Source organism: Rhineura floridana, chromosome 2 (assembly GCF_030035675.1).
Source record: "Rhineura floridana isolate rRhiFlo1 chromosome 2, rRhiFlo1.hap2, whole genome shotgun sequence".
Classification (NCBI taxonomy): Eukaryota; Metazoa; Chordata; class Lepidosauria; order Squamata; family Rhineuridae; genus Rhineura; species Rhineura floridana.
The window spans coordinates 153,454,807-153,480,350 of NC_084481.1; the positions used below are offsets into that span (position 1 = coordinate 153,454,807).

General features: G+C 43.8%; 1 protein-coding gene across 7 annotated transcripts in view; it reads left to right on the forward strand.

The window, feature by feature from the left end:
• Window positions 1–11,648: 11,648 nt before the first annotated feature.
• The window catches only part of TSPAN18 (tetraspanin 18), a 302,190-nt gene continuing 288,294 nt past the window's right edge, over window positions 11,649–25,544 (forward strand). For 4 of the 7 annotated variants that reach the window (XM_061610830.1, XM_061610829.1, XM_061610834.1 and 1 more), the window contains exon 1: window positions 11,650–11,948. The gene's annotated coding sequence lies outside the window, so the exon portion shown is untranslated. Of the gene's footprint in view, window positions 11,949–13,610; window positions 13,654–25,544 lie in introns of all 7 variants that reach the window. The other 3 variants (XM_061610831.1, XM_061610835.1, XM_061610833.1) reach the window with 2 other exon arrangements.

Genomic DNA, 25,544 nt, shown 5'->3' on the forward strand with positions numbered 1-25,544 from the left:
ATCTCAAGGCAATTTACAAAACATATAATAAAAATAGCGAAACGTTTTAAAGTTTATGTGGAAAAAACAAAAAAACCCCACAAAATTAACAAAAAAGAACACCTAATTCAGAGACCTTTTAACTGAGCTGGAAAAGCTTGTCAAAACAAAAATGTCTTCCATTGTTTTTGGAATGTACAGCAAGTGGGCACTTGTACATCAGCAGGGATGCTGTTCCACAGAACAGGGGCAGCCACACCGAAAGCCCTGATCTGAGTGGGCTTCTGATATTTTAGGGACTTCAAGGAGAAACTGCCCTTCTTTTGGTGTGCCTTTGCCCAGGTTGATGCAACTCTTTTCTACAGAGAAGCTTTGCCTCAGAGGAGTGGGGAAGGATGTATATGCCTGGCCTTTAGCAGCCACAGGATACTCTCATTTTGGTGCACCTGGAATGGCTAGAGATAATGTTGTGTGCTTGCAAAGCACCTTACTTGAAGAGTTCCCCCTTTCTCTAAGGTCAGCAAGATCCCTGATCAGCCAGGAAGTAAAGTGCAGTGGTGGTGTTTGATACCAGAATCATTGTCCAAAGGAACAGAGCGGAATAGATAAATGGATATATATAGGACTAAACCTACGGATAGACTAAGATGACCAAGGGCTGGTAGTTACATTTCAACAATGGTGAGGTAGCAGTCTTCCAACAAACACTCTTGCAAAACCAGGGTAACTGATGACAAAATAGTGCCATCCACTGGAGCAATTAACAGGAGGTTGTTCCTTCTTGGCAAGCTCACAGAGCCCTTGGCAATAAGCATATCCCTCCCCCAAGTTCTGATGAGCACATCATGGGTGGATTTGAATGGAAATCTGGGAACAGTGATAGAGGTGAATTCCAAGGATAGGGTTAGTTAACTATGTCCTACTCAGAGTAGACCCATTGAAATTAATGAACATGTTAGTCATGTCTATTAACGTCAATGGTTCTACTCTGAGTAGGACTAACATTGAATACCACAAGTAATATCCTAGGACTAAGACCTGGAACAGCATTCAGGAACAGCTGGCTTCACAGCTATTGTACAAAGTTGGTGGTTATTTCTATTTCTCAAAAGTGATTCAAAAGTGTAACAGAAAAGAGTGGGGGGAGAAAACATATTCTGGAAGATACAGAGGATACCATTAGCATATTGTGTGTACTGTTAGATGCTGATTGATAACAGGATGGGATCTTGGAGTGGGATTGAAATTATCTGTCCTGCAAGGAATAACACCAAAATGTCTGCTCATTCTCATAGAAAATCAGCCATTAACATTTTGTGCTATGGACCCAATGAAGGAACTAACTGTTTGAAATGGGAGCTCCTGATTTCATTGTAGTACAAGAATGAAGCATTCACATAAGTGTCACTTTGTGTATATGTTTATCCTGAAAATACAGAATCATGTTGATTTTATATGAATCTGTAATCAGAGAAAAATAAAATATGGTAAATTGTGCTCAGTAAAACTTCACTGCACTAAATGTGACTTTCTGCCATGATGCTGCATTAGTCAGTATTGTGTTTTGAGTAGAAATGTTTAATTTTGAACGTATCCATGCATTGGAAAACAGAATCTCATCTCACATCACAGCAATTGAATAAACATCCATAAACCATGCTAGGTGCTAATACTATCTTCTCTGTAATATATTGCAAATACCTACTGTCAATTGGCATTCTTCTAAATTCAGGATGCAGTGTGTGAATACTTGCATTCTGTGTAAAATACATTGCTATCAATACTAGGACCATTACTCACCCAGGTTTTTTCTCCCTAAACTTTTAGTGAGCAACTTGTATGGGCAGAAAGAGTTGCTGAAGCAAAAAGTTGGAGCATTCTCAGCCCTCAAGGGTGTCTCCTAAACAGGACTGATTCTAAATTTTGGGGAATACTTGTTGGGCATGGTGCTGTCTTTGGCTGCCCTTCTTCCTCATCACTATTCCCACTATACAGTCAGATGTCTCTCCCCTCTGGGTCACTCCACGCTATCACCCATAGGGAGAGAACCTCTTCTGCAGGAGCAGCTCTGGTTGTGCCCCGAGTTGGCGAGGCTCATTTATCATTGACACAAAATGGAGCCTTCAGTGTCATTGGCCCAGTTCTCTGGAATGCTCTGCCAACAGAAATTCAACAGGCACCTTCTGTTTTAACTTTTAAATGCCTGTTGAAAACATTTCTGTTTTACCAGGCTTATGCAGGCAATTAAGGACATGCTTTTTTTGCAACAATTGACCATCTTAAAAAAAACTCTGGTTGGAGTTGTTTTAAATATGTTGTAAACCACTTTGATGCTTTGAATGAAATAGTGGTATATTTTTACAAATAAATAACAAATAAACCAGGCATGCAGAGGTTACTGTTCTCCCTCCTTGCCGGTGAACAGGTAAGGAGCAGCAGCGCTAGGTGCAGGGGCCACAGAAATTGGTCCCCTACTGTGCTATGGAACTTAACAATGCCAATTTCCTACCACTATCTTTCTGTCTAAGATACAGGGAATTTTGCACCGATGCCATTGTAATATATGTTCATGTGTGTTCTTGTGCAATGAGTGAGCATTATCTGATTTCACCTATATGGACTACCTTGGAGGACTGGCCCAGCTTTCCGTTTGAGAAGTTGGATGCAGTCAACATAAACAGTGATGGAAGAGGAAAATAAGAATAAGTACGGCGATGGGGAAAAAATGCTGACACTTCATGAAACACCCTGCCAGTGCTATACAGTCATAATGATCCCTTCTGGCCTTAAAACTGCTATCATCTACAGCAATTTTCAGTCATTGACTGATCTGCAACTTGTAGCCCTGTTCCCAGCACCTTTGGTGGTTTTTCCCCCCCTCTCTCACACTGCTTGGCATAGTGATTGATACATACATAGATTTTTATGGGAAGCCAAACATTATTGTGCATTCCGGTAAGCAAAGTACTAAATAATACACCCCACAGTTTTGCCTGAAGTTTTGCTTATTAGTTAGCATATGAAACCTGCATGCGGGTGGATGGTGTTATGTGATGAATGAGCTTGGATTAATACTAATTTCTCCTTGCCTCTCATTTTAGTTGCAGAACAAATTTGCACAAGTAAGGGTAGAGTGGAGTTGCAGTGCCCATGCCTGTCAAGTGAACCTAATTTGAACCTAAATTTTAAGCTGCCCTCTGGCCCTTATTATTCTTGCAGTCTGATTCTCACCATGTGCTCTGGTTCTTTTGGCTGTCCCTACAATTGTGCCTAGTGAAGATGGTGTTCCCTGTAAAACCTAGCAGTGAAAGTCTCTGCTCAGCTGCTTTCCCTGCTCAGATCATTGCAGAACATGCAGTTCTTCCAATCAACAAGCCCATCCCTTGAACAAAAACCCACAGCTCCCCATAAAATATCTTTTGATGCTATTATTCTATAGGAAGTTTAATGTCCTATAAAAGTTCTCACTGTATGGCAGTATATTTCTGATTGTCCCTCATTTTAAAGAATGGTCAGATGATTTTCATGGCCTAGGTTTGAGATGGTCATGATTCAGGAGGGGACACATTGCTCCACAAATTCAGGAGCTGGAAGATGGGGAAAGGAGGTCTGTCTATCAGAGATGCATTGCCTCCCCTGCTTTCTCATCCATCACTGAGGGCCACACCTTTTTGCCCTTCAGACTCCTTCCTGCTTACCAGGGAAGCTTGGTGGTTAGTGCTGGTATGGATTCAGTGGAAATATTTAATCTGCCAAATTAATTAGTTTAACAAATCAATTTACAGCATAAACCTATGGATATTTACACAGAAACAAGCCCCACTGTGTCGGGACCTTGACTCCAATATTGTAACAGTTGAATCTAATGAGGTGTCCAGAACACAGTCTTGTCCTGTTTTATTGGATGAGTTTCAGTTGGTACAGCTCGAGGATGTGGACAAGGTGCTTGGACAGATACGGGCGACCACTTCCGCTCTGGACCCTTGCCCCTCGTGGCTAATAAAAGCTAGCAGAAATGGAACAGCCGGATGGGCCAAGGAGGTGATTAATGCCTTGTTACGAGAGGGAGTGGTCCCACCTTGCCTGAAACAGGCGATAGTGAGACCGCTCCTAAAAAGCCCTCCTTGGACCCTGATAACGTTAACAACTATAGGCCGGTAGCAAATGTTCCATTTCTGGGCAAGGTTCTAGAGCGCGTGGTCGCTCACCAACTCCAGGCTCTCTTGGATGAAACTGATTATCTGGATCCATTTCAATCCGGCTTTCGGCCGGGGTTTGGTACAGAAACAGCCTTGGTCGCCCTGTATGATGACCTCTGTCGGGAGAAAGACAGAGGGAGTGTAACTCTGTTGGTTCTCCTTGATCTCTCGGCGGCTTTTGATACCATCAACCATGGTATCCTTCTGGGGCGACTCGTGGATTTAGGAGTTGGAGGCACTGCTTGGCGGTGGCTGTGCTCCTGTCTTGGGAATCGTCTCCCGAAGGTGATGCTTGGCGATCACTACTCGAGTCCCTGGGTGCTCCAGTATGGGGTCCCGCAGGGCTCAGTTCTGTCCCCCATGCTTTTTAATATCTATATGAAGCCACTGGGTGAGGTCATCAGGAGTTATGGAGTGCGTTTCCAGCAATATGCTGATGATACGCAGCTCTATTTCTCCTTTTCATCTTCTTCAGGTGAGGCTGTTGCTGTACTGAACCGCTGCCTGGCCGCGATAATGGACTGGATGAGAGCGAACAAACTAAAACTCAATCCTGACAAGACTGAGATGCTGTTGGTTGGGGGGCCCTCTGCTCAGATGGTTGATGTCCGACCTGCCCTAGATGGGGTTACACTCCCCCTAAAGGAACAGGTCCATAGTTTGGGGATCTTATTAGATCCGCTTCTGTCACTTGAGGCTCAGGTAGCCTCGGTGGCACAAAATGCGTTCTACCAGCTTCGGCTGGTAGCCCAACTACGACCCTATCTGGACAGGGAGAACCTAGCCTCAGTTATTCACGCTCTGGTAACCTCTAGATTGGATTACTGTAATGCTCTCTACGTAGGGTTACCTTTGAAAACGATTCGGAAACTTCAGCTAGTGCAGAATGCTGCGGCCAGAGTTCTTACTGAGACGAAGAAATTCGACCACATAACACCTATTCTGGCCCAACTGCACTGGCTTCCAATATGTTTCTGGACCAGATTCAAAGTGTTGGTCCTTACCTATAAAGCCCTTAACGGCACTGGACCGCAATATCTGATGGAACGCCTCTCTCGCTATGTTCCTACCCATTCACTCCGCTCGACGTCTAAGGCCCTTCTCCGGGTCCCAACCCATACAGAGGCCCGGAGAACAGTAACAAGATCTAGGGCCTTTTCGGTGGTGGCCCCCGAATTATGGAATGCCCTCCCAGATGAGATACGCCTGGCGCGTTCCCTGTCATCTTTCCGGCGCCAGGTAAAAACCCACCTCTTCACCCAGGCATTTTAATGTATTTTATGCTTTTTAATCTTATTTATTTTATTTCTAGTTTTCTTTTACTTTGTTTATATAATGTTTTATATTGTTTGCGCAATACACACTTGCTGTATTTTAAATATTGTGGTTTTATCATGTTGTACACCGCCCTGGGAGCTGCTAGCTATAGGGCGGTTTAGAAATGCAACTAAATAAATAAATAAATAAATAAATATTCCCTAGTAAGGGTGTGTAGGGTTTCATCCTCAGCGTTGGACATGCTATGTGAATCTGCCCATCTCTGATGGTTGAAACACATTTTCCTCTGGAATTATTGGAGGCAAATACCCAAAGAGTTTTGCTTTCAGTGCATGCAAATGCAAGGATTCCCTGGCCTCAGTGGAGTTTACCCCTGGTGGTTCTGCAAGAGTCATTGTTCTGGACATGTCTCCTCTGAGGATAGGGCGATTTTTTAAAGTTTCTTTTCATTGAGCAGACTGAGTGTAGTGACACACAATTACTGCTGTGCCTGTTCTAGAGTGCTTCCACCTCTGTTTTCTGAAAATGGGTGCACATAACGCTAGTCAAACACGGCCCCTTTTTACTGTAAAATCTGGTCAGATCAGCTCCTTGTGTATGTGTTTTTTTTTTTTAATGCAGCCTCAGACAGATTTAGCAACTGATTGGTAGATTAACCCATTGTCCCTCCAGGTGGAGCCTGTGGAAATTCCTTGCTGTGGGTTCAGGCAGAGACAGTGATTGGCCCAACACTTTGCTGTGGGTGGCTCTGAAGGTCTGAAGTCAGCAGGGGGGAAGGCAGGTGTGTCCAGCTGAGGGCAAAATGACTTCAAAATGCAGCCAGAAAAACCATTCTAGCTGTTGATTTTTAATTAATTTTTTACAATACATCCAGAGTTACCTTCTGGCACATGACTTCGTCATGGTGCACACACACACTGGACCTGCACTTGTGCTAGCATCTTGACTGCCCACATGCAAAAGGATAATTCCAATGACTGCAGAACAAGTAGCCCTAGGCAATGTGAAAACAGAGCCATAGCTGTATCCATGCTATAGCCTAGGGATCTCTGAGTCTGACTATTTTATTTAACAATATAATTTGTGTGCCACATTTCCACTTACAAGAGTCATACTGAAGGTGACTAAGAAACTGAAAGAACAATAAAATAACCGTTGATAATTAAATAATTTAAAACAAGCAAACAAACATCCCAACAGCAAATAAAAACAGCATAGCAGATAATTAAAGAACATGGGTTAAAATATCAAGGTTAATTAAAAATCTGCCTGAAGAAAATTGTGTTCATCTGTGATGGAAACTGAAAAGAGAAGGGGCCAAGCAAACCTCCCATGAGAGAGAGAATTCTACAACTGGGGGCTGGCAGCAGAAAAGATCCTGTTGTGCATCCAGATTAACTGAGCATCCACCCACACTAAGACACAGAGAAGGACCTCTACATCACATTTTAGTATGTGAGTCCAAGTCATTTTAGGTGCTATTAAACTAACTTCAACTAGTGCAATAATTAGTGCTGGCACAGTGAGATCTCTCTCCTCCTGCTGCTGCATGTGCCTCACACCCTCCCAAATCTGCTCCAGAGTGTAGGAGGAACATGGGGGGAGATGGGGGAGATAGTTCAGTTGCACAAGGAGAAAGCCTGGAGGTGATGGAACCTTAGCCTTAGCGCTATGTTGAATACAAGCTTTAGGACTTTATAGGTAATAACCAGCACTATACATTGTGTCTAGAAGTGTACTGATAATCTGTGCAGATGTTCTAAAATTAGCATAACATGATTACACAACATGTTCCTGTGATCATCTTGTCTGCTGCATTCTGGATCAACTAAAGCTTTCAAACACTCTTCAAAAGCATCCCCATGTAGAGAGTGTTCAGTAAACTAAGTGGGCTCTGGACCACAAAATCTCAGGCTACACAAATGTGCCACAGAGCTCCATGTTTTTTCTGCAACAGACCAACATGGTTACCCTCTGGAATAAGGAAGGCTCATTATTGTCCATCCCCCCCCCCCCCGGTCTTAGAAGTTAAGATACATTCATGCAGTGAAAATATGAGAAAGAAAGGAAGTGAGATGGTTTGGAAGTAAATGGGATGCTTTCAAAGAGGAGAAAAAGGTAAATGAATTGGCTAAGAACATAAGAAGAGCCCTGCTGAATCACACCAAAGCATCCCAAAATGACCAACCAGGTGCCAGCGGAAAGCCCATAAGCAACACATGAGCACAATAACACTCTCCCACTCATGTTCCCCAGCAACTGGCATTCAGAGAGACACCGCCCCTAATTCTGCAGGGAATATATAGTTATCATACCTAGAAGCCATTGATACACTTATCCTCCATAAATTTGACTAATCCCTTTAAAAACCATCCAATTTGGCAGCCATAGCAACTACATCGCGTGGCAGCAAATTCTATACTTTAACTATGCACTGTTTGAAGAAGTACTTCCTTTTACCTGTCTTGAATCTCCCACCATTCAGTTTCATTGGATGACCCCAGCTTCTAGTATCGGGAGGAGGAAAAATGTCTCCCTATCCACTTTCTCCATGCATAAATTTATACACTATTATGTCCGCCCCACCCTCACTGTCCTTTTTTCTATGTTAAAAAGCCCCATATGTTGCAATATTTTTTCATAGGGGAGTTGCTCCAGTCCTTTGCCATTTTTGTTGCCCTTCTCTGCACCTTTCCAGCTCTGCAATATACTTTTTGAGGTGTAGTGGTTAGGCCGGGCTCAATTATGGGTTCTTCTAGATGGCCTGTTTACTGAGCATTGTCACAATGACACCCTCATCCCTATGATGGGGCACATTTGCCCCAACCCAATGAAGGAAGAAGTCTCTCAAAGCTTTTCTCTTGAGGGCAGCAATTGGCCCCCGTCACATGGCCATGAGTGGACAATCAGCAGGGCCAGCACTTGTGTTTCAGTAGGGCTAACTTCTTCATGCAGCACAGCATCCCTCCCACCCATCATGGGTAGTATGGGATTAGCTAGTCGCCTTTGGAATGAGGGATGGGTAGGAATTTTTGATTGCCCCTGACTGGCTGTTGAAGCATCCTTTTTCATTTACTCTAGGGATAGCCCACATGGTTCCCTCCACATGTTGCCATACTATATCTCCTATAATCCCTGAACGTTGTTCATGCTGGCTGAGGCTGATGGGACTTGGAGTTCAATGCATCTGGAAAGTACCATGTTGGCTACCTTGGCTTACTCCATACTGCTGTTCCTTTATTTGTTTTGATCTGGCTTCTTTGACATTTTGTTGCTGATTTGGCTGCTTTCCTCACTTAAGAGACTTTAATTAGCGACCAGATTTTGATTAGGAAGCCCCTATAAAACTTCCCTATCACCTTTTTACTGGTCCTTGGGGACTGGTCACTTGCTGGACTTACAGCACAATCAGAACAAATGAAGTTATGGTTTGAACAAGTTTTATTGTAATTGAACGATACATGCACACAGTTTCACACAAGTATTAAAAGAATAAAGTCACACAAACATATAAAGAAGAAACAAGAGATATTTCTTACATAGTAGAGATTAAAAAGCACTGGTGACTTGTCAGCACAAGATCCCATACTCTCCAGCTCATAACCCACAGGGTTGGTGGTCTGGGTCCAAAAGAATTGCACACATCTTCAAGCCCATGTTCTTGCCCCCTTTTTATTCAGTTCTTAATATAATGTATACCTCAAATGCAGCACTCCATTGACTCTGACTGTCCCCCTTTGTGGCTTTGTGACTTTGACATACACCCCTCAAAACTCTGATATCCCTTCCTATCATGAGCTCATCCTGGTTATGTATGCACCTGATCTTGCTGAGATCTGCAAAATTATCCTGCTTCCCTTTCTGCACGAACTCAAAACTGCTGCAATGATACCCCCCCAGCCCTGACTATTTAAAATAGTCACTCGATGTTCCAACCAAAATCCACAACATTAGATCATACTCATATGCTCTATGATGTAGATTTTGAGCATAAGCAGAGTTCTTGCTTGCTCTCACAAGTTTCATAGCCTGTTATTTCCGTTTCCAAACAGCTGCCACTTCTAACTTTTAAAATAAGATGTCATCTCCTAATGTCAGCTTGGTACTCTTCCACAGACAAATGACCAATGACCCCCACCCCCAAATCTAGATATTTGGCCATGCATCCTTGGGCTTCCACTTAGCCAACATCTTAAAGGCCCTTCTTAGCAAACAATAAATAAGTGGGTCTAACTTTCTCCTTTGCTGTTCTTGTCACAACTTGCCATTTAATGTGGGTAACCACCTATAGGCACCCTGAGGCACCCAGAGTGAGGGGCATAAGATCCTGTAGATCAGGCCAATGGGTCACATCCTGCTCTCACAGTGGCCAACCAGATGCCTATGGGAAGTCTGCAAGCAGAACACGAGCACAAGAACACTCTCCCCTCCTGTGGTTTCCTGCAACTGGCATCTTGCCAACTGCCCCCTCTTGCTCGTCAGCTCTGGAGGATTACTTGGTTTGATGCTCCTGGGACCTGGGGGCTCATCCTGTTGAATACTGAACAGCAGGAGATGGGAGAGTCAACAGGTGCCCCTTCTGCTCATCTTCATAGCGAATGGGCAATGAAGGCCTGACATCACTGTGCCAAGGGATGCTGGCCTTCATGTCAGGCTTGAGTAGCTCACGTTAAGAAGGAGAGGGCTTTACCTATCTAATGTTATTCATTGTTTGGTTGCTTGAGGATTTGTTCATTTCCCTGCAGATCCACATTCAAGTTGTAGTTAATAAAGTTGTGACCTTTCTATCGTAATTTTGTCTTGCGTGCCTTCACTCTGGGGTGTGCAGGCAAAATTTGCACAAAGGTTATATGATGTCACTGCTTACTGAACATCTGTTTGGCTTTGCATGGAGGTTTTATGATGTTGCCCTTACCTCACACTTTCAAGTGCATTTTCCCCACCACTTTCCCTGTCACCACAACAATTCTGTTGGTTTTTGGGGGAGAAGGGAGTGAATTTGTAGTGCTACATCCACTTTAATTGTGCAACCTAAAGTTGCCAGTACATGGTTGTAATTATTTTCTTGGTATGATTCAGTTGGGAAGTGAACCCCTCTACAGTGATATTTTTTGTGGGGGTGTATTCTATTATTGATGCAGTAATAGTGCATTAGTAGTGTATTTATACTGGACAAAAACAAACAAAACCTTGGAACAATTGTGGTATAAAAAGTTACTAATTTTCATCAGGAAGCTACAGGACATGCACTGACTGAAACTTTTACAGGCAAAAACTGTATTGCAACCATGTTTAATCGCCTCAATACCATGATGAGCACAAAGCATCATCAACACACAATAGAAACGGCATCTGGAGGATCCAAATGTGTTTTTGGGGCAGGGGGAGGGGTTGTCCTGCTTTCATCGTCCTATAGGAGTGCCCTTTCAGACGGCAATAATGCAGTAACACTGGGGAAGCCTCACAGAACATCCATTAAAGCAGAATGAAGTGTAAACGCTCCAGTCCAAATCCACCCCTAATGCAGGATTATTGTGTCAATGACGTGTTGCAGAACACACACCCCCCCACAAAAATAAAAAGACCAATCTGGAGGAGTCCTGTATTGTGTGTATGATTCACAATAGCTGAGAATGACCACCTGAAAAGAAGTGAGATTGTTATTGCTCTGGCTGAACAGAATTGGGATGGCATCCCACCCAGTAGGGCCTTCCGTGTGGAAAGGGACCTTTCTGAGAAACCTCTAAATCGGCCTCTGGCATAGTATACTCCGCCCCCAATAATCTGCCAGGTGCCCCCCTCTGTGAATTCTTTTCCCAGTCTGTATTCCGTCCCATATTTCCCCATCCTCTCACTCTTTTCCTAATTGCCTCTTAATGTATCTGGAACGAGAGCTAAAAGTTTTTATTTATTTATTTAAATAAATAAAAGTTTTCTGAAGGAGGGAGGGAGAGAGGGAGCCGAAGTAAAAAGCACGGAACTTAGGAAAGCTTTCCGGCAGGTCAAGCAACCGGTTGCCGGCGTGGGAGAGAAAGGCAAAACAAAACAGAGGAAGGGCCGAAGGAACCCAAGGAAGAAGGACATGCGTGCGTGGAGATCCTAGGCAAAGAGCACGACGCTTATTGCTCGGCACAGCGAGGGAACAATGCAGTGCAGGGAAGGGAAGGGATGGGGCTGGGGAGGGGCTGGGAGGTGGAGCTGGAGCTGGCTGCAGCTGGCGACTCCAGCTCTCCCAAGCTGCTGGGCAAAGGGATCTGCACACGCAGCGAGGGAGCGCCGAGCGGCTGCAGCCGAGCTCGCAGCACTTCCTCGCGCCAGCTCGAGCGGCGGGGAGCTCAGCTGCAACTTGACCGCCGCCTGCGAAGAGCCGCCGCCGCCGCCGCCAGCTTCTCGGCTCCTCGGAAAGTTACCGCAGCTGCTTTGGGGAAGCTCCAGCGGCTGCCTGCGTGCCGCGGAAGTGGCGCGGCTGAGCTGCCTCCCGCTACTCCAACGGTAAGCCCGGGCTCCCCCTTGTGCGCGCTTTGCCCCGCCTCGGCGCTCCGCTCCGCGTGGTCGTCTGGCTCGACTCCCGCCGTCCTGCTCTGGGCAAAGGCTCCCTCGGGCAGTCTCCACACAGGGGTGCCGGTTCTGCCTGAGCTGCTTGTTCCGCACGCCGCCGCCCCTCCTCCCCGTCTGGGTCTCACACCCCACTTAGGCGTTGAATCCCTTTTTACATTCTCCGAGAGTTCCGATAGCTTTATTGCTTGCCCCAACATTTTGGGAGCTGCTGTTGCTCTCAGCTTGCCTTCAAACACCCGCACTAGTCTGTAGCTGGGCTCTCACGCGCTCGGGATGTTGCCTCTGTCAACGTTCCCCAAGCGATAGGATGCTGAATTCTTTTCAGCATCTTCTCCATTAAACATCGCCCCCCGCGTGTACCATAGAACTCTAGTCATGTTAATATTGGAGTGCTGTATGTATCAGTCCTTGTTCTTAGGCTTTGACACCCCCCTCAATATTGGGGTGCTTCCCTCTCACTCTGTCACCCTCTGTCGAGGACCTCCCTTGGGCAGGTGTCCATTGAGCTCTCCCACTACCGAATGCCCTGCGTCCTTGCTCTGGCACCAGGGCTGCCTGCTTTCAGGCCTCCTCCTGGGGTACTGTTCCCTTCAGCGCCTCCCTAGATGGAGCTCATCCCTCATAAAACTTCCCCAGATGGGAAGTTTGGTGCTGTTCTCTCCAAAGTCCTGCTTCGCAGGCAGCTTCTATAGCCCTGTTCTCTTCAGCATTCCCTTCTTTTTGACCTACGGCCCTCATGAAGGTGTTTATCCATTGTGAATTCATTCTGCTCTTCTTTGCACCTTCCCCAGTTCTCTCTTTTTTTAAAAGGGGTGAAATGGGTCCCAGCCAGACTGGTGTTTAATCCCACCCACCCCATCATAATCAGTGGGATGTTTGCAACCTGTGTTTTCCCCAGGCTGGGAAAAAGGATTGGATGAATGTTATATCCTGTGTCCTTTTGCATACAAGGGAAGCTTTCTTGGACATTGAGTTGCTGGATCATGCTGGGTCTCCTCCCTTCCACAAGCTCAGGTGTATGTGCCTTCTTGCCTGTTAGCTCCCTGTTCACATTTTTGATAACAGAGAATAAGATGTTTTGAGAGGTTTTAAATAATCCAAGCCAAACTAAACCGTCAACTCATAGAAAAACATTTCCTCAAAACTGCAGTTTCAGTGGGTGATCTCCTGTCTTGCAACAAATGGAGCCAAATTCATACCCACACTGACCTTAGTCTGTGGTCTTATCTTCAAAGGTCAGTTTAGTGGGTTGTCACCTTTAATATCCTCACTTTGTTCTTCTTTGTTATTTTGTAAGAGAAGTGACTGCATACAGAGTTTTCTTACAGAGTGACTAGAAGGTCGGAACATTTTACTAATAAGTATTCTTACTCTTAAGTTTGGGCACACTGCAACTTGGAAAATTTCTAATGACTCAGACAAGTTGCCTAGATATCTGATACAAGTCATGTACTAAACGTAAAATTTACCTTTTGCTAATGTACAAGAAATAACTCTAATAATAATTTTAGAATATCTGCTCTATGCAGCAATCAAACCATTGTTTTAGCAAAGTCTCCAGCTGCCACTGCCTTATTTTATTTATTTATTTATTAGATTTATATCCCACCCTTCCTCCAGTCAGAGCCCAGGGCAGCATGTAAGTAAAGTAAAGCTATGAAATATTTATTACAAGTTGGATTTTTGTTATTAACTATAGGTCTAAAATGTTTCCGTTTGTCTTTAACATCTTGTTTATTGCTTTTTAAACTCTTAAAATCTGTTCAGATTCTACTGTTATAACTGTTTGTTATAACAGTATTCTGAAACAATATTGCAATTCTTGGCATCTGTCACTGAGGTTAGGAGAACAGGCAAAGGTTAAGCATCTGGAAAATTCTTTATAAGATTAGTTGGACAGTAAAACAGTTTCTATCTTGGGGATGTATTGTATATCCTTGCAGAGCTAGGCTTGGTTATTGGAACCTGCATCCTGAAGTGGGACATGTTTGAACAGTCCCATACATGAAAAAAGACTCTGTGCATATGCAAAGTTAGTACGCTGGCTGAAAGGCTGCTAGCCTAGTTTCCCATGTATATTGTTTTAAAGTTAAAATAGGAGAGTACTTAAACATATGTTTCTTATGAGTAATCTGAAGTGGTACCGTCCAGGAAGGGTGGCATTGTGCTCTGTTTGTAGGAAATTACAGAATTATTGAAACATTATACTTTGGGAAAGCTGTTAAATTTCCAGCTTTAGAGACTGATACCTCTGCGGGATGTTTTCAGTTTTAGCATGTTTTGCCATCAGATGGTATTTTGAACTTGACAACTTATGGAGACTTACAAATCTATTATTATGTATTCTCATATATTGTTTTCTTGCTAGATTGATCAAGTTTCAGTCTATGGCAAATGACTTTGAAATGAATTGGCATTGATACAGCCTTATCAATTATAAATGTCTTCCTGTATATTTATAATCGCATCAGCCCAATGCATACCCAACAGTTAACCATGATTAATGCTAACTGTAGTTTTTAACCTTAGTAAAGATCCAGATGTAGATGAAACTATGGTTTTGCTTGCTGAGTTGAACCATGCTCCCAGAAGGCATATAAAGGGAGACATTTACTTGCTACCTTGCAAGCAGAGAAACTGGAGAGATAGAAAAACTGCTTAACTATGGTTTGCTTGGTGCAGATGTACTCCTTAACCATGGTTAATGTAAACCTTGGTTTGGAAACCTATGTAAAACCAGTGTTTCACATCCTATTTGCACTTGGCCATTAATCATAGCTACAGTATTCACGGTTAAGTAAAATAAACTGTGGGTTAAGCATTCTTCCAGTTAAGACATAATGGAAAACCATGATTTCCCCTCTGTGAATAAGCTGTAGCAAACCGTAGGCTTTCACACTCTCCCTCTCTTTTTTGTGTGTCAGAGGAGGAGATGTTATATATGAAGCCCAAATATGGAGAATGGTAATATGTTGAAATTCTAATTAATGAGAACAAGCAAGAAACCATGGTTTGAACCTGACTTGTTCTTGATAACCGTAATTCAATTAATACTTTAATACTATGTGTTCTATGAGAACACATTAATACTAGGAGTGGGGAAAATTTGTCTATGTCAGACCTTGGGTATAATCAGTCAGGGGCCATATCCTGGCAGTGGGTGTGGCTGAAGCCAGTGGTGGGCAGGGCCACCCCTTTTGGTGTTTTGCGCTTTCTGCTACTCTTTCTCGGTCTCCCTCCCCACCTATCTAGCTGGCTACCAGGGGAAGGACAGTTTGCTCTTCTCTGAACTCATCAGTTGCAGAGGGCTTTCTCCTCCTCCTCCCATTATCACCTTCTTTCTGTTTTTCTCCTTCCATTCCCCCCTCATGAAATTAGGCTAAGGACCACATGCAGTTCTTGAGTTGCAAGTTTTCCACACCTACTTCAAAGAAACCATAGGTTCCCTGATTTAGACATCATGGGAAACACTTGGTAAAAGCTACTGAGACCACAGCTCTTTCACGTAGCAGGAAGTCATGGTTTCCTGTTGGCCTGAATCAAGGCAAGACCATAAACTTTACATATTGCAGAGTGAGCTAAGGAGCCACATGAAATCTGTTTTCATGGAAATCCCAATGGGTGCAATACCAACGTCAGTTGCTGCTGAGTGGGGGCTTAATGCAGCAGTGTGGCCCCCACCAAATCTGCAGCCCTGACGAGCATGCCAGCTGGGGAGGAAGGTGGGGGTGGGGAGGAAGGTCACTGCACCAGCCAGGAGTTGTTGCAGTAGTCAGACCCTAACTGGGTAAGAAGCAGCCACATAAAGGCAGTGGGGCTGGCTCAGGGTCTGACAGATCCCGAGCTGGTTCAGCCCCTCCCTACACCTTGTTTCAAGGTGTTTTGTTGGCAGCCACTGGTGGGAACCTTCTGGCAGCACTTCTGCTTGTCTCTTTGATGGGCGGAAGGGGAAGATTCATGTCAGCAGAGGCCAACAGGGCTGTGCAGAGGGACACCACCACACAAATCTACCCCACTCCCCAGCCCAACATAAAGGAGGTTTGGATTGTGTCTTTAAAGACTAAAGCAAGCTTGCATTGATGTAAATAAGAACTTTTAAATCTTTGTGTTGGAAAACTGGTCTTCTTTCTACTTGAAGTATCCTCAAAATACTTGTATGCCATTGATAATTATTTAAATTTTTGATGGTCCCTGGAAGGCATTTAATATTTTAGTATTTATTGCAGCTAAAGTGCTGTTTATGTTGGACATTGCTGATGTACTGTGCAACACAATTACTATAAAATGGAACAGCTATTTAATAGAAAAGAAATGAGGGAAGAGGGAAGGGAGGGAGGGAGGGAGAAGTCTTGGTTTTCTAAGACATTCCAGTCTGCTTGCACACAGGGCTGTGGAGTCGGAGTTGTGGAGTCGGAGTCGGAAGCAATTTTGGGTGGAGTCGGAGTCGGTAGAAATGTACCGACTCTGACTCCGGCTTCAAAATAAATTTTGATTGACAATTTTTTAAAAAATATAAATTCAAAATGTCAAAGAAGCTTCCCATGAAGTCAGCTGTAGTTGAGCATTTCACCGTAACTCAAGATGGAAAACATTTTGTGTGTCAGTGTATGATGCAGGACCCAGATGAAGACAAATGCTGTGATGCCAAGATCAGTGCATATTCAGGCACTGATAAAAATGCTCCTAGGAGAGCTTCCAATTTAAAAAGACATTTACAGCCCTTTCCAGGGCTGTGGAGTTGGAAGCAATTTTGGGTGGAGTCAGAGTCGGTGTTGGACAGTAGAAAAATAGAGGAGTCGGAGTCGAAGGTTTGGCGTACCGACTCCACAGCCCTGCTTGCACAGCGAAACTTGTAATTTTGATGGAACATCTCCATTTTTTCCCACTCTGCCACTTTAAAATTATTCTGAGAAAATATCCTTTCAGTTACCCCAAATTATCCCAAATAACCCTTATTTTGTAAGTTATTATAAAAAAATAAAAGGCTGGGCTGAATATGTCCATTTGAAGGGGAATAATTTATTGTCAAATGATTTAACATTTCTAGCATTTACAGTTGTAAAAATGAAGATGCAGTTAAAGACCTAGGTTGTGGATAAAGAGGAGGAGCTGCTCCTGGCAACAGAATCGGAGCTACTAAAACTGCCACAGTTTGCACTTACATCTAGGGCAGTGGTTCTTAACCTTTTCCACTGCCAGCACACCTTGGATTTCTAAAATACGCTCTTGCAACCCCCTGAAAAAAACACCATTCATTTTTAGTTTTATTTTATTTTATTTTAATGTGTGTTTTAGCCTAATTTAGCTAAGATTAAATGAATTTTTAAAATCTCTTGAACAACGCCTCGCACCCCTAGAAAAAGTGTCTCGCAACCCCCAGGTGTGTGTGCACCCCAAGCTAAGAACCACTGATCTAGAGTAAGGGTGGTGAACCTGTGGTCCTCCACATGTTGTTGGATTTCAACTCCTGTTGGCCTCAGACAGCATAGCCAGTAGTCAAAAGACGATGGGAGTTGTAGTCCAACATTGTGTAGAGGGCTATGGGTTCTCCATCTCTGATCTGTAGGAATAAGTTGTGTGATAAATTGGGCACATGTCTTACTTGTCTCTTGAATGATCAACTGGCAGAGAGGCATCCTGCTTGTTACGTACGCGTGTATAGCTGCCATTTAGTCCAGTTATTCTCTGGACTGTTATTCCAAGATAGACGCATTGCAGAACTATAAGGATTCCTCCTGAGTAGGGAAGTACACCCTGACACCATTCGTCACCACCAGCTGGACTTAATTCATATGCAGCTCCTCTAAAATAACTGAGTGTTGCAATGAGTGTGTAGGATGGAATCTGTTCAACACACCAAGCTCTTCCAACAACTTCAGTTAAGGTGTGTTTGTTCAGAGTTACAACAGAGAGAAAGATACAGAAATGAGGTAATTGCTTTTAAAAGAAAATTTAACACAAAACTGAATGACTAGTGTTTCATCGTAGAAATCACAAAGTAGTTGCTTCAGTAGCTTTGCTTGTGAATGTCCTAGTTTTGATTACATATCAAGGATAGTTGAGTATAAACATGGGCTGGGACTATATTTGTGCTGAGTAATTAGCAGTCTTTTTGAAATGTGAAACTGCTGGATAATTACAGAGATGCTTCTTTGGGGAATTTGACAGCTAATACTCTCATGTAAGCATGTATAGGATTGTGGTCTTTGGAAGGAAGGGGGATACCTTAGAAAGAGGTATGAATGGGATATGTACTGAGTTTCTTGCTCCACCTTTTATTATCCCTGAGTTCACCTACCATTAGCTGTCATGCCCTTTGTTCCACCAGCCCAGTGGGCACCAGCTGTCACTTCCATTAGTTCCTGTCAATTGACCCATTAAGGTGAGACAAAAGAAGGAAATCAGAGCACAAAGTCAGAGCACCCTAGCGAGGGAGCCTGCTCCACGAGCTAGAGGGAGCCCCAGCTGACGAAGCGTCAAGGCGAGTTAAGCAGCAGAGCAAGTTCGGCAGCAGGGCGAGGAGGCCAGGGCCCCCCACTCTGCCCGTCTGTTCCCTAACCTCAACTAAACCGCGGTCTCCAACCCATTGACGTAATAAACCTTAAACAAAACTATGCAGGTAAGAAGCCAGCAGGGGTGTGGGGGCTTTCCAGTGTTTTGCACCGCCTGCAGCATGTACGACTATCTGCCTGTTGGACAGAAGTCGTGGGTGTGCTCTCGGTGCAATGAGCTCCTGGCTCTCTGGGAACGACTTCATTTCCTTGAGGCCAAGGTGGCGGACCTGGAAAAGCGGAGAGAGGCAGAGAGGTGTGTGGAGGAGGCTTTCAGGGACGTTATAGCTGTGTCCCACTCCAACGATGATAGCTCTCCTGCTATCATGGAGAACGATGGTCTTGGGGAAGGAGAGCATCCAGCTGAGGAAGAGGGAAACAATCCCTTAGAAGGGACCATTCCTTGGGGGATGAGCAGCTATCCTCTCGTGCCGAGGATATATCTCCAGGGGGTGGAGGGATCCTTGTAGTGGGTGATTCGATCATTAGGAACATAGACAGTGGGGTGTGTGATGGGCGTGTAGAGCGCAAGGTGTTTTGCCTGCCTGGTACGAAGGTTGCGGATATCGCCTGTCGTTTAGATAGTTTGGTAGACAGTGCTGGGGAGGAGTCACTGGTCGTGGTGCACGTTGGCACCAACGACATGGGGAAATGCAGCCGTGAGGTCCTGGAAGCAAAATTTAGGTTGCTAGGTAGGATGCTGAAAGCCAGGACCTCCAAGGTGGCTTTCTCTGAAATGCTACCGGTTCCACACGCAGGACCAGCCAGACAGGCCCAGCTTCGCAGTCTCAATGCGTAGATGAGACGATGGTGTCGGGTGGAAGGGTTTGGATTTGTTAGGCACTGGGGAACATTTTGGGACAAGCCGGGCCTGTACAAAAGGGACGGGCTCCACTTGAACCAGAATGGAACCAGACTGCTGGCACTTAAAATTAAAAAGGTAGCAGAGCAGCTTTTAAACTGACTGAGGGGGGAAACCTGACAGGAGCTGAGGAAGGTCCGGTTTGGAATAAACCTCCCCCCTGGGATAAAAACCAAAGAAATGATGAAATTTTAAAAGGGGTAGGCCTAGAAGTAGGCATTGTGAGAGCAGGGGCACAGGATATAAATTCAGAAGAGCAAAATTACCACAGGCCAAACCACAAGGGCCAAAGACACTTGAAGAGAGACACTGCTTACAAGTGCCTGTATGCTAATGCTAGGAGCCTCCGAACCAAGATGGGAGAACTGGAGTGCTTGGTCTTAGAGGAGAGCATTGATATAGTGAGCATAACGGAGACCTGGTGGAATGGAGAAAACCAGTGGGATGGATATAAACTATATCGGAAGGACAGGGAAGGACTTATTGGTGGCGGAGTTGCTCTATACGTGAAAGAAGGCATTGAATCCAGCAAGCTCGAAACCCCAAAAGAGGCAGACTCCTCCACAGAATCGTTGTCGGTGGTGATACCATGCCCCAGGAGGGACTTAATACTGGGAACGATCTATCGTCCTCCTGATCAAAATGCTCAAGGAGACCTTGAAATGAGATATGAAATTGAGGAAGCATCCAAACTAGGAAATGTGGTAGTAATGGGTGACTTCAACTACCCGGACATAGACTGGCCGCATATGTGTTCCAGTCATGACAAAGAAGCAAAGTTTCTAGATATTCTAAATGACTATTCCCTAGACCAGTTGGTCATGGAACCGACCAGAGGGACGGCAACCCTGGACTTAATCCTCAGTGGGGACAGGGACCTGGTGCGAGATGTAAGTGTTGTTGAACCGATTGGGAGCAGTGACCACAGTGCTATTAAATTAAACATACATGTAACTGGCCAATTGCCAAGAAAATCCAACACGGTCACATTTGACTTCAAAAGAGGAAACTTCACAAAAATGAGGGGATTGGTAAAAAGAAAGCTGAAAAACAAAGTCCAGAGGGTCACATCACTCGAAAATGCTTGGAAGTTGTTTAAAAACACTATATTAGAAGCTCAACTGGAGTGCATACCGCAGATCAGAAAGGTACCGCCAGGGCCAAGAAGATGCCAGCATGGTTAACGAGCAAAGTCAAGGAAGCTCTTAGAGGCAAAAAGTCTTCCTTCAGAAAATGGAAGTCTTGTCCGAATGAAGAAAATAAAAAGGAACACAAACTCTGGCAAAAGAAATGCAAGAAGACAATAAGGGATGCTAAAAAAGAATTTGAGGAGCGCATTGCTAAGAATATAAAAACCAACAACAAAAAATTCTATAAATAGATTCAAAGCAGGAGACCATCTAGGGAGGCGATCGGACCCTTGGATGATAAAGGAGTCAAAAGTGTACTAAAGAATGATAAGGAGATTGCAGAGAAGCTAAATGAATTCTTTGCATCTGTCTTCACAGTGGAAGATATAGGGCAGATCCCTGAACCTGAACTAACATTTGCAGGAAGGGATTCTGAGGAACTGAGACAAATAGTGGCAACGAGAGAGCAAGTTCTAGGCTTAATGGACAATATAAAAACTGACAAATCACCGGGCCCGGATGGCATCCACCCGAGAGTTCTCAAAGAACTCAGATGTGAAATTGCTGATCTGCTAACTAAAATATGTAACTTGTCCCTCGGGTCCTCCTCCGTGCCTGAGGACTGGAAAGTGGCAAATGTAACGCCAATCTTCAAAAAGGGATCCAGAGGGGATCCTGGAAATTACAGGCCAGTTAGCTTAACTTCTGTCCCTGGAAAACTAGTAGAAAGTATGATTAAAGCTAGATTAACTAAGCACATAGAAGAACAAGCCTTGCTGAAGCAGAGCCAGCATGGCTTCTGCAAGGGAAAGTCCTGTCTCAGTAACCTATTAGAATTCTTTGAGAGTGTCAACAAGCATATAGATAGAGGTGATCCAGTGGACATGGTGTACTTAGACTTTCAAAAAGCGTTTGACAAGGTACCTCACCAAAGACTTCTGAGGAAGCTTAGCAGTCATGGAATAAGAGGAGAGGTCCTCTTGTGGATAAGGAATTGGTTGAGAAGCAGAAAGCAGAGAGTAGGAATAAACGGACAGTTCTCCCAATGGAGGGCTGTAGAAAGTGAAGTCCCTCAAGGATCGGTATTGGGACCTGTACTTTTCAACTTGTTCATTAATGACCTAGAATTAGGAGTGAGCAGTGAAGTGGCCAAGTTTGCTGACGACACTAAATTGTTCAGGGTTGTTGAAACAAAAAGGGATTGCAAAGAGCTCCAAAAAGACCTCTCCAAACTGAGTGAATGGGCGGAAAAATGGCAAATGCAATTCAATATAAACAAGTGTAAAATTATGCATATTGGAGCAAAAAATCTGAATTTCACATATACGCTCATGGGGTCTGAACTGGCGGTGACCGACCAGGAGAGAGACCTCGGGGTTGTAGTGGACAGCACGATGAAAATGTCGACCCAGTGTGCGGCAGCTGTGAAAAAGGCAAATTCCATGCTAGCAATAATTAGGAAAGGTATTGAAAATAAAACAGCCGATATCATAATGCCGTTGTATAAATCTATGGTGCGGCCGCATTTGGAATACTGTGTACAGTTCTGGTCGCCTCATCTCAAAAAGGATATTCTAGAGTTGGAAAAGGTTCAGAAGAGGGCAACCAGAATGATCAAGGGGATGGAGCGACTCCCTTACGAGGAAAGGTTGCAGCATTTGGGGCTTTTTAGTTTAGAGGAAAGGCGGGTCAGAGGAGACATGATAGAAGTGTATAAAATTATGCATGGCATTGAGAAAGTGGATAGAGAACAGTTCTTCTCCCTCTCTCATAATACTAGAACTCGTGGACATTCAAAGAAGCTGAATGTTGGAAGATTCAGGACAGACAAAAGGAAGTACTTCTTTACTCAGCGCATAGTGAAACTATGGAATTTGCTCCCACAAGATGCAGTAATGGCCACCAGCTTGGATGGCTTTAAAAGAAGATTAGACAAATTCATGGAGGACAGGGCTATCAATGGCTACTAGCCATGATGGCTGTGCTGTGCCACCCTAGTCAGAGGCAGCATGCTTCTGAAAACCAGTTGCCGGAAGCCTCAGGAGGGGAGAGTGTTCTTGCACTCGGGTCCTGCTTGCGGGCTTCCCCCAGGCACCTGGTTGGCCACTGTGAGAACAGGATGCTGGACTAGATGGGCCACTGGCCTGATCCAGCAGGCTCTTCTTATGTTCTTATGTTCTTATGTTCTTATGTTCTTATGTTCTTATGTTCTTATGTTCTTATGTTCTTATGTTCTTAGAATATGCTTGTCTGGGTTTCCTGCAGGAGGAGGAAGGTACATGTGTAAAAGCACATGCAATGACCATGTGTCAGTTTGCTTAGTGAATTATGGCTGGGGAGGATGTTTTGGGGTAGAAAAGAAGATTCTGAAGAGTAACAGGGTTTTTGAAGCTTTAGGTTTGTTATAAGGTCACTTTGGTTTATACAGCCAATAACATTCCAGATATCAAATGATTCATGTGATGATACAGTGCTTTGCAAAAGTAGTCAGACCCCTGACCAATGCTCTCATATTACTGAATTACAAATGGTACATTGTAATTTCGTTCTGTATGATATTTTATTTTGGAACACTGAAGCTCAAAATCAATTATTGTAAGGTGACATTGGTTTTATGTTGGGAAATGTTTGTAAGAAACATACAAAACTGAAACATGTTGCTTGCGTAAGTGCTGTTGAAGCTTCCAGTTTACACAGATGAAAGAAATTGTCCTATCGAGGACACAATGACCTTACCATTGGCATCCAGCTGGGAACCATTAAAGTTGCTGTCACATTGTCAGATAAAAACCCCACTGTTGGAGGATCATTGGTCAGGCTGTGGATCTGAAGGAAAATGAAGACCAAAGAGCATTCTACAAAAGTGAGAGATAATGTCATGCAAATGCATAGATTAGGAAAAGGGTAGAAAATCATATCCGAGTGTTTGGATATCCCAATGAGCATAGTTGGATCAATAATCAGGAAGTGGAAGCTGCATCACACCACCCAGGCACTGCCAAGAAAAGGCCGTCTTTCAAAACTCAGCGCTCAAACAAAAAGGGGACTTGTGAGAGAAGCCACAGAGAGACCAACAATCACTTTGAAGGAGCTACAGTGGCAGGTAGTGGAGTAATGGTTCACCAGTCAACCATATCAAGAGCTCTGCATAACATTGGGCTGTATGGGACGTGGCAAGAAAGAAGCTGTTGCTTGAAAAGTATTATCTGAAAGCAAGTCAGAGTTTGCCAGAAATCACGAGAGTGCCCAAGCTGCAATGTGGGAAAAGGTTTTGTGGTTAGATGAGACCAAGATAGAGCTTTTTGGCCAAAACTCAAAGCACTATGTGTGGCGGAAATCTAACACTGCCCATTTTTCAAGACATGCCATCCCTAGCATCATGCCGTGAGGATGCTTCTCATCAGCAGGGACTGGGCATCTTGTTAAAATTGAAGGAAGAATGGATGGAGCAAAATACAGGGAAATTACTAAGTTGCTTCAGTGTGGTGTAGTGGTTAAGGTGTTGGACTATGCCCTGGGAGACCAGGGTTCGAATCCCCACATAGCCATGAAGCTCACTGGGTGACCTTGGGCCAGTCACTGCCTCTCAGCCTCATGAAAACCCTATTCATGGGGTCTCCATAAGTCGGAATCGACTTGAAGGTAGTACATTTACATTTTCAGTCCACTAAAAAACTGAAGCTTGGGAGAAAATTCACTTTTCAACACGACAATGATACCAAGCACAAGGCCAAAGCAAACATTGGAGTGGCTCAAGAACAAAAAAGTGAATGTCCTACAGTAGCCCAGTCAAAGGCCTGATCTCAATCCCATTGAGAATCTGTGGCGCTCTTTGAAAATTGAGATCCACAAGCGACGTCCAACAAACCTGAACGACCTGGATCAAATTTGCCAAGAAGAATGGGCCAAAATCCCTCTGACACTGTGTGGAAAGCTGATACATACCCACTCCAAAAGACTTAAAGCTGTTATTGCAGCGAAAGGTGGCTCTACTAAATATTAATGTATGTGGGTTGAATACTTATGCAAGCAACATGTTTGTTTTTATGTTTCTTACAAACATTTCCCAACATAAAACTAATGTCACCTTACAATCATTGATTGTGAGCTTCAGTTTTTCAAAATAAAATATCGTATAGAGTGAAATTACAATGTACCATTTGTAATTCAGTAATATGAGAGCATTGGTCAGGGGTCTGATTACTTTTGCAAGGCACTGTATATTTTATTTCTGAACTTCAGGTGAGGAATTCAAGCTTCATGAGTAAGTTTACAACAAATATGCCATCATGTATTGTCTGGAGTGACATTTCACTGTAAAACATGGCATCAATATATCAGTCCATTTGATTGAAGGATCTCACAAAGAACACAACTCACAACAATTAAATATTTTATAAAATGTTTCAGTTAAGGCTTAATGAAATATAGCAGTACTTCTATGCCCCACCCATTTCATCATGACTGTATTTTTAACAGTCAAGACTAAAATGCTTTTTCAGAGCATGCAATTGCTGGTTCGGAGAACCTCCTATTTTTCTCTGCCTCTCTTACAACATCTTTATCCCAGGATGATATCATGCTTGGCTTGTTGTTTAGTGTTACAGTTTTTGGGCTGGGGGAGAAGAGAAGGGGAAAAAATAATTGAAGCTTGCTTACGAAACTGCTGATCAGCCCTAAACTTCCTGCCAAATTCTGTATTTGTATATCTTTAATTGAAAACATGATTTAATACACATTACTTTATCCCAGTTTTAAGCAGCTGAAAAGGAATGTATGGAAAGGAGTACAACAGCTGAAAACAAGAGCAACATCTGTACTGTTATTTTAGTTCACTTGTTTTCTTTTGAGCCACTTTATTAGACAGTTTGAATTGTTACATTTAAGAGTCTCCCCTGCTGAATTGTAATTGTGTTAGATCAATAAGGTGTATTTTTCCTTGTTCATTTACTATATGAGGTGAGTAGATAGTTGAGAAGGTTTTAAA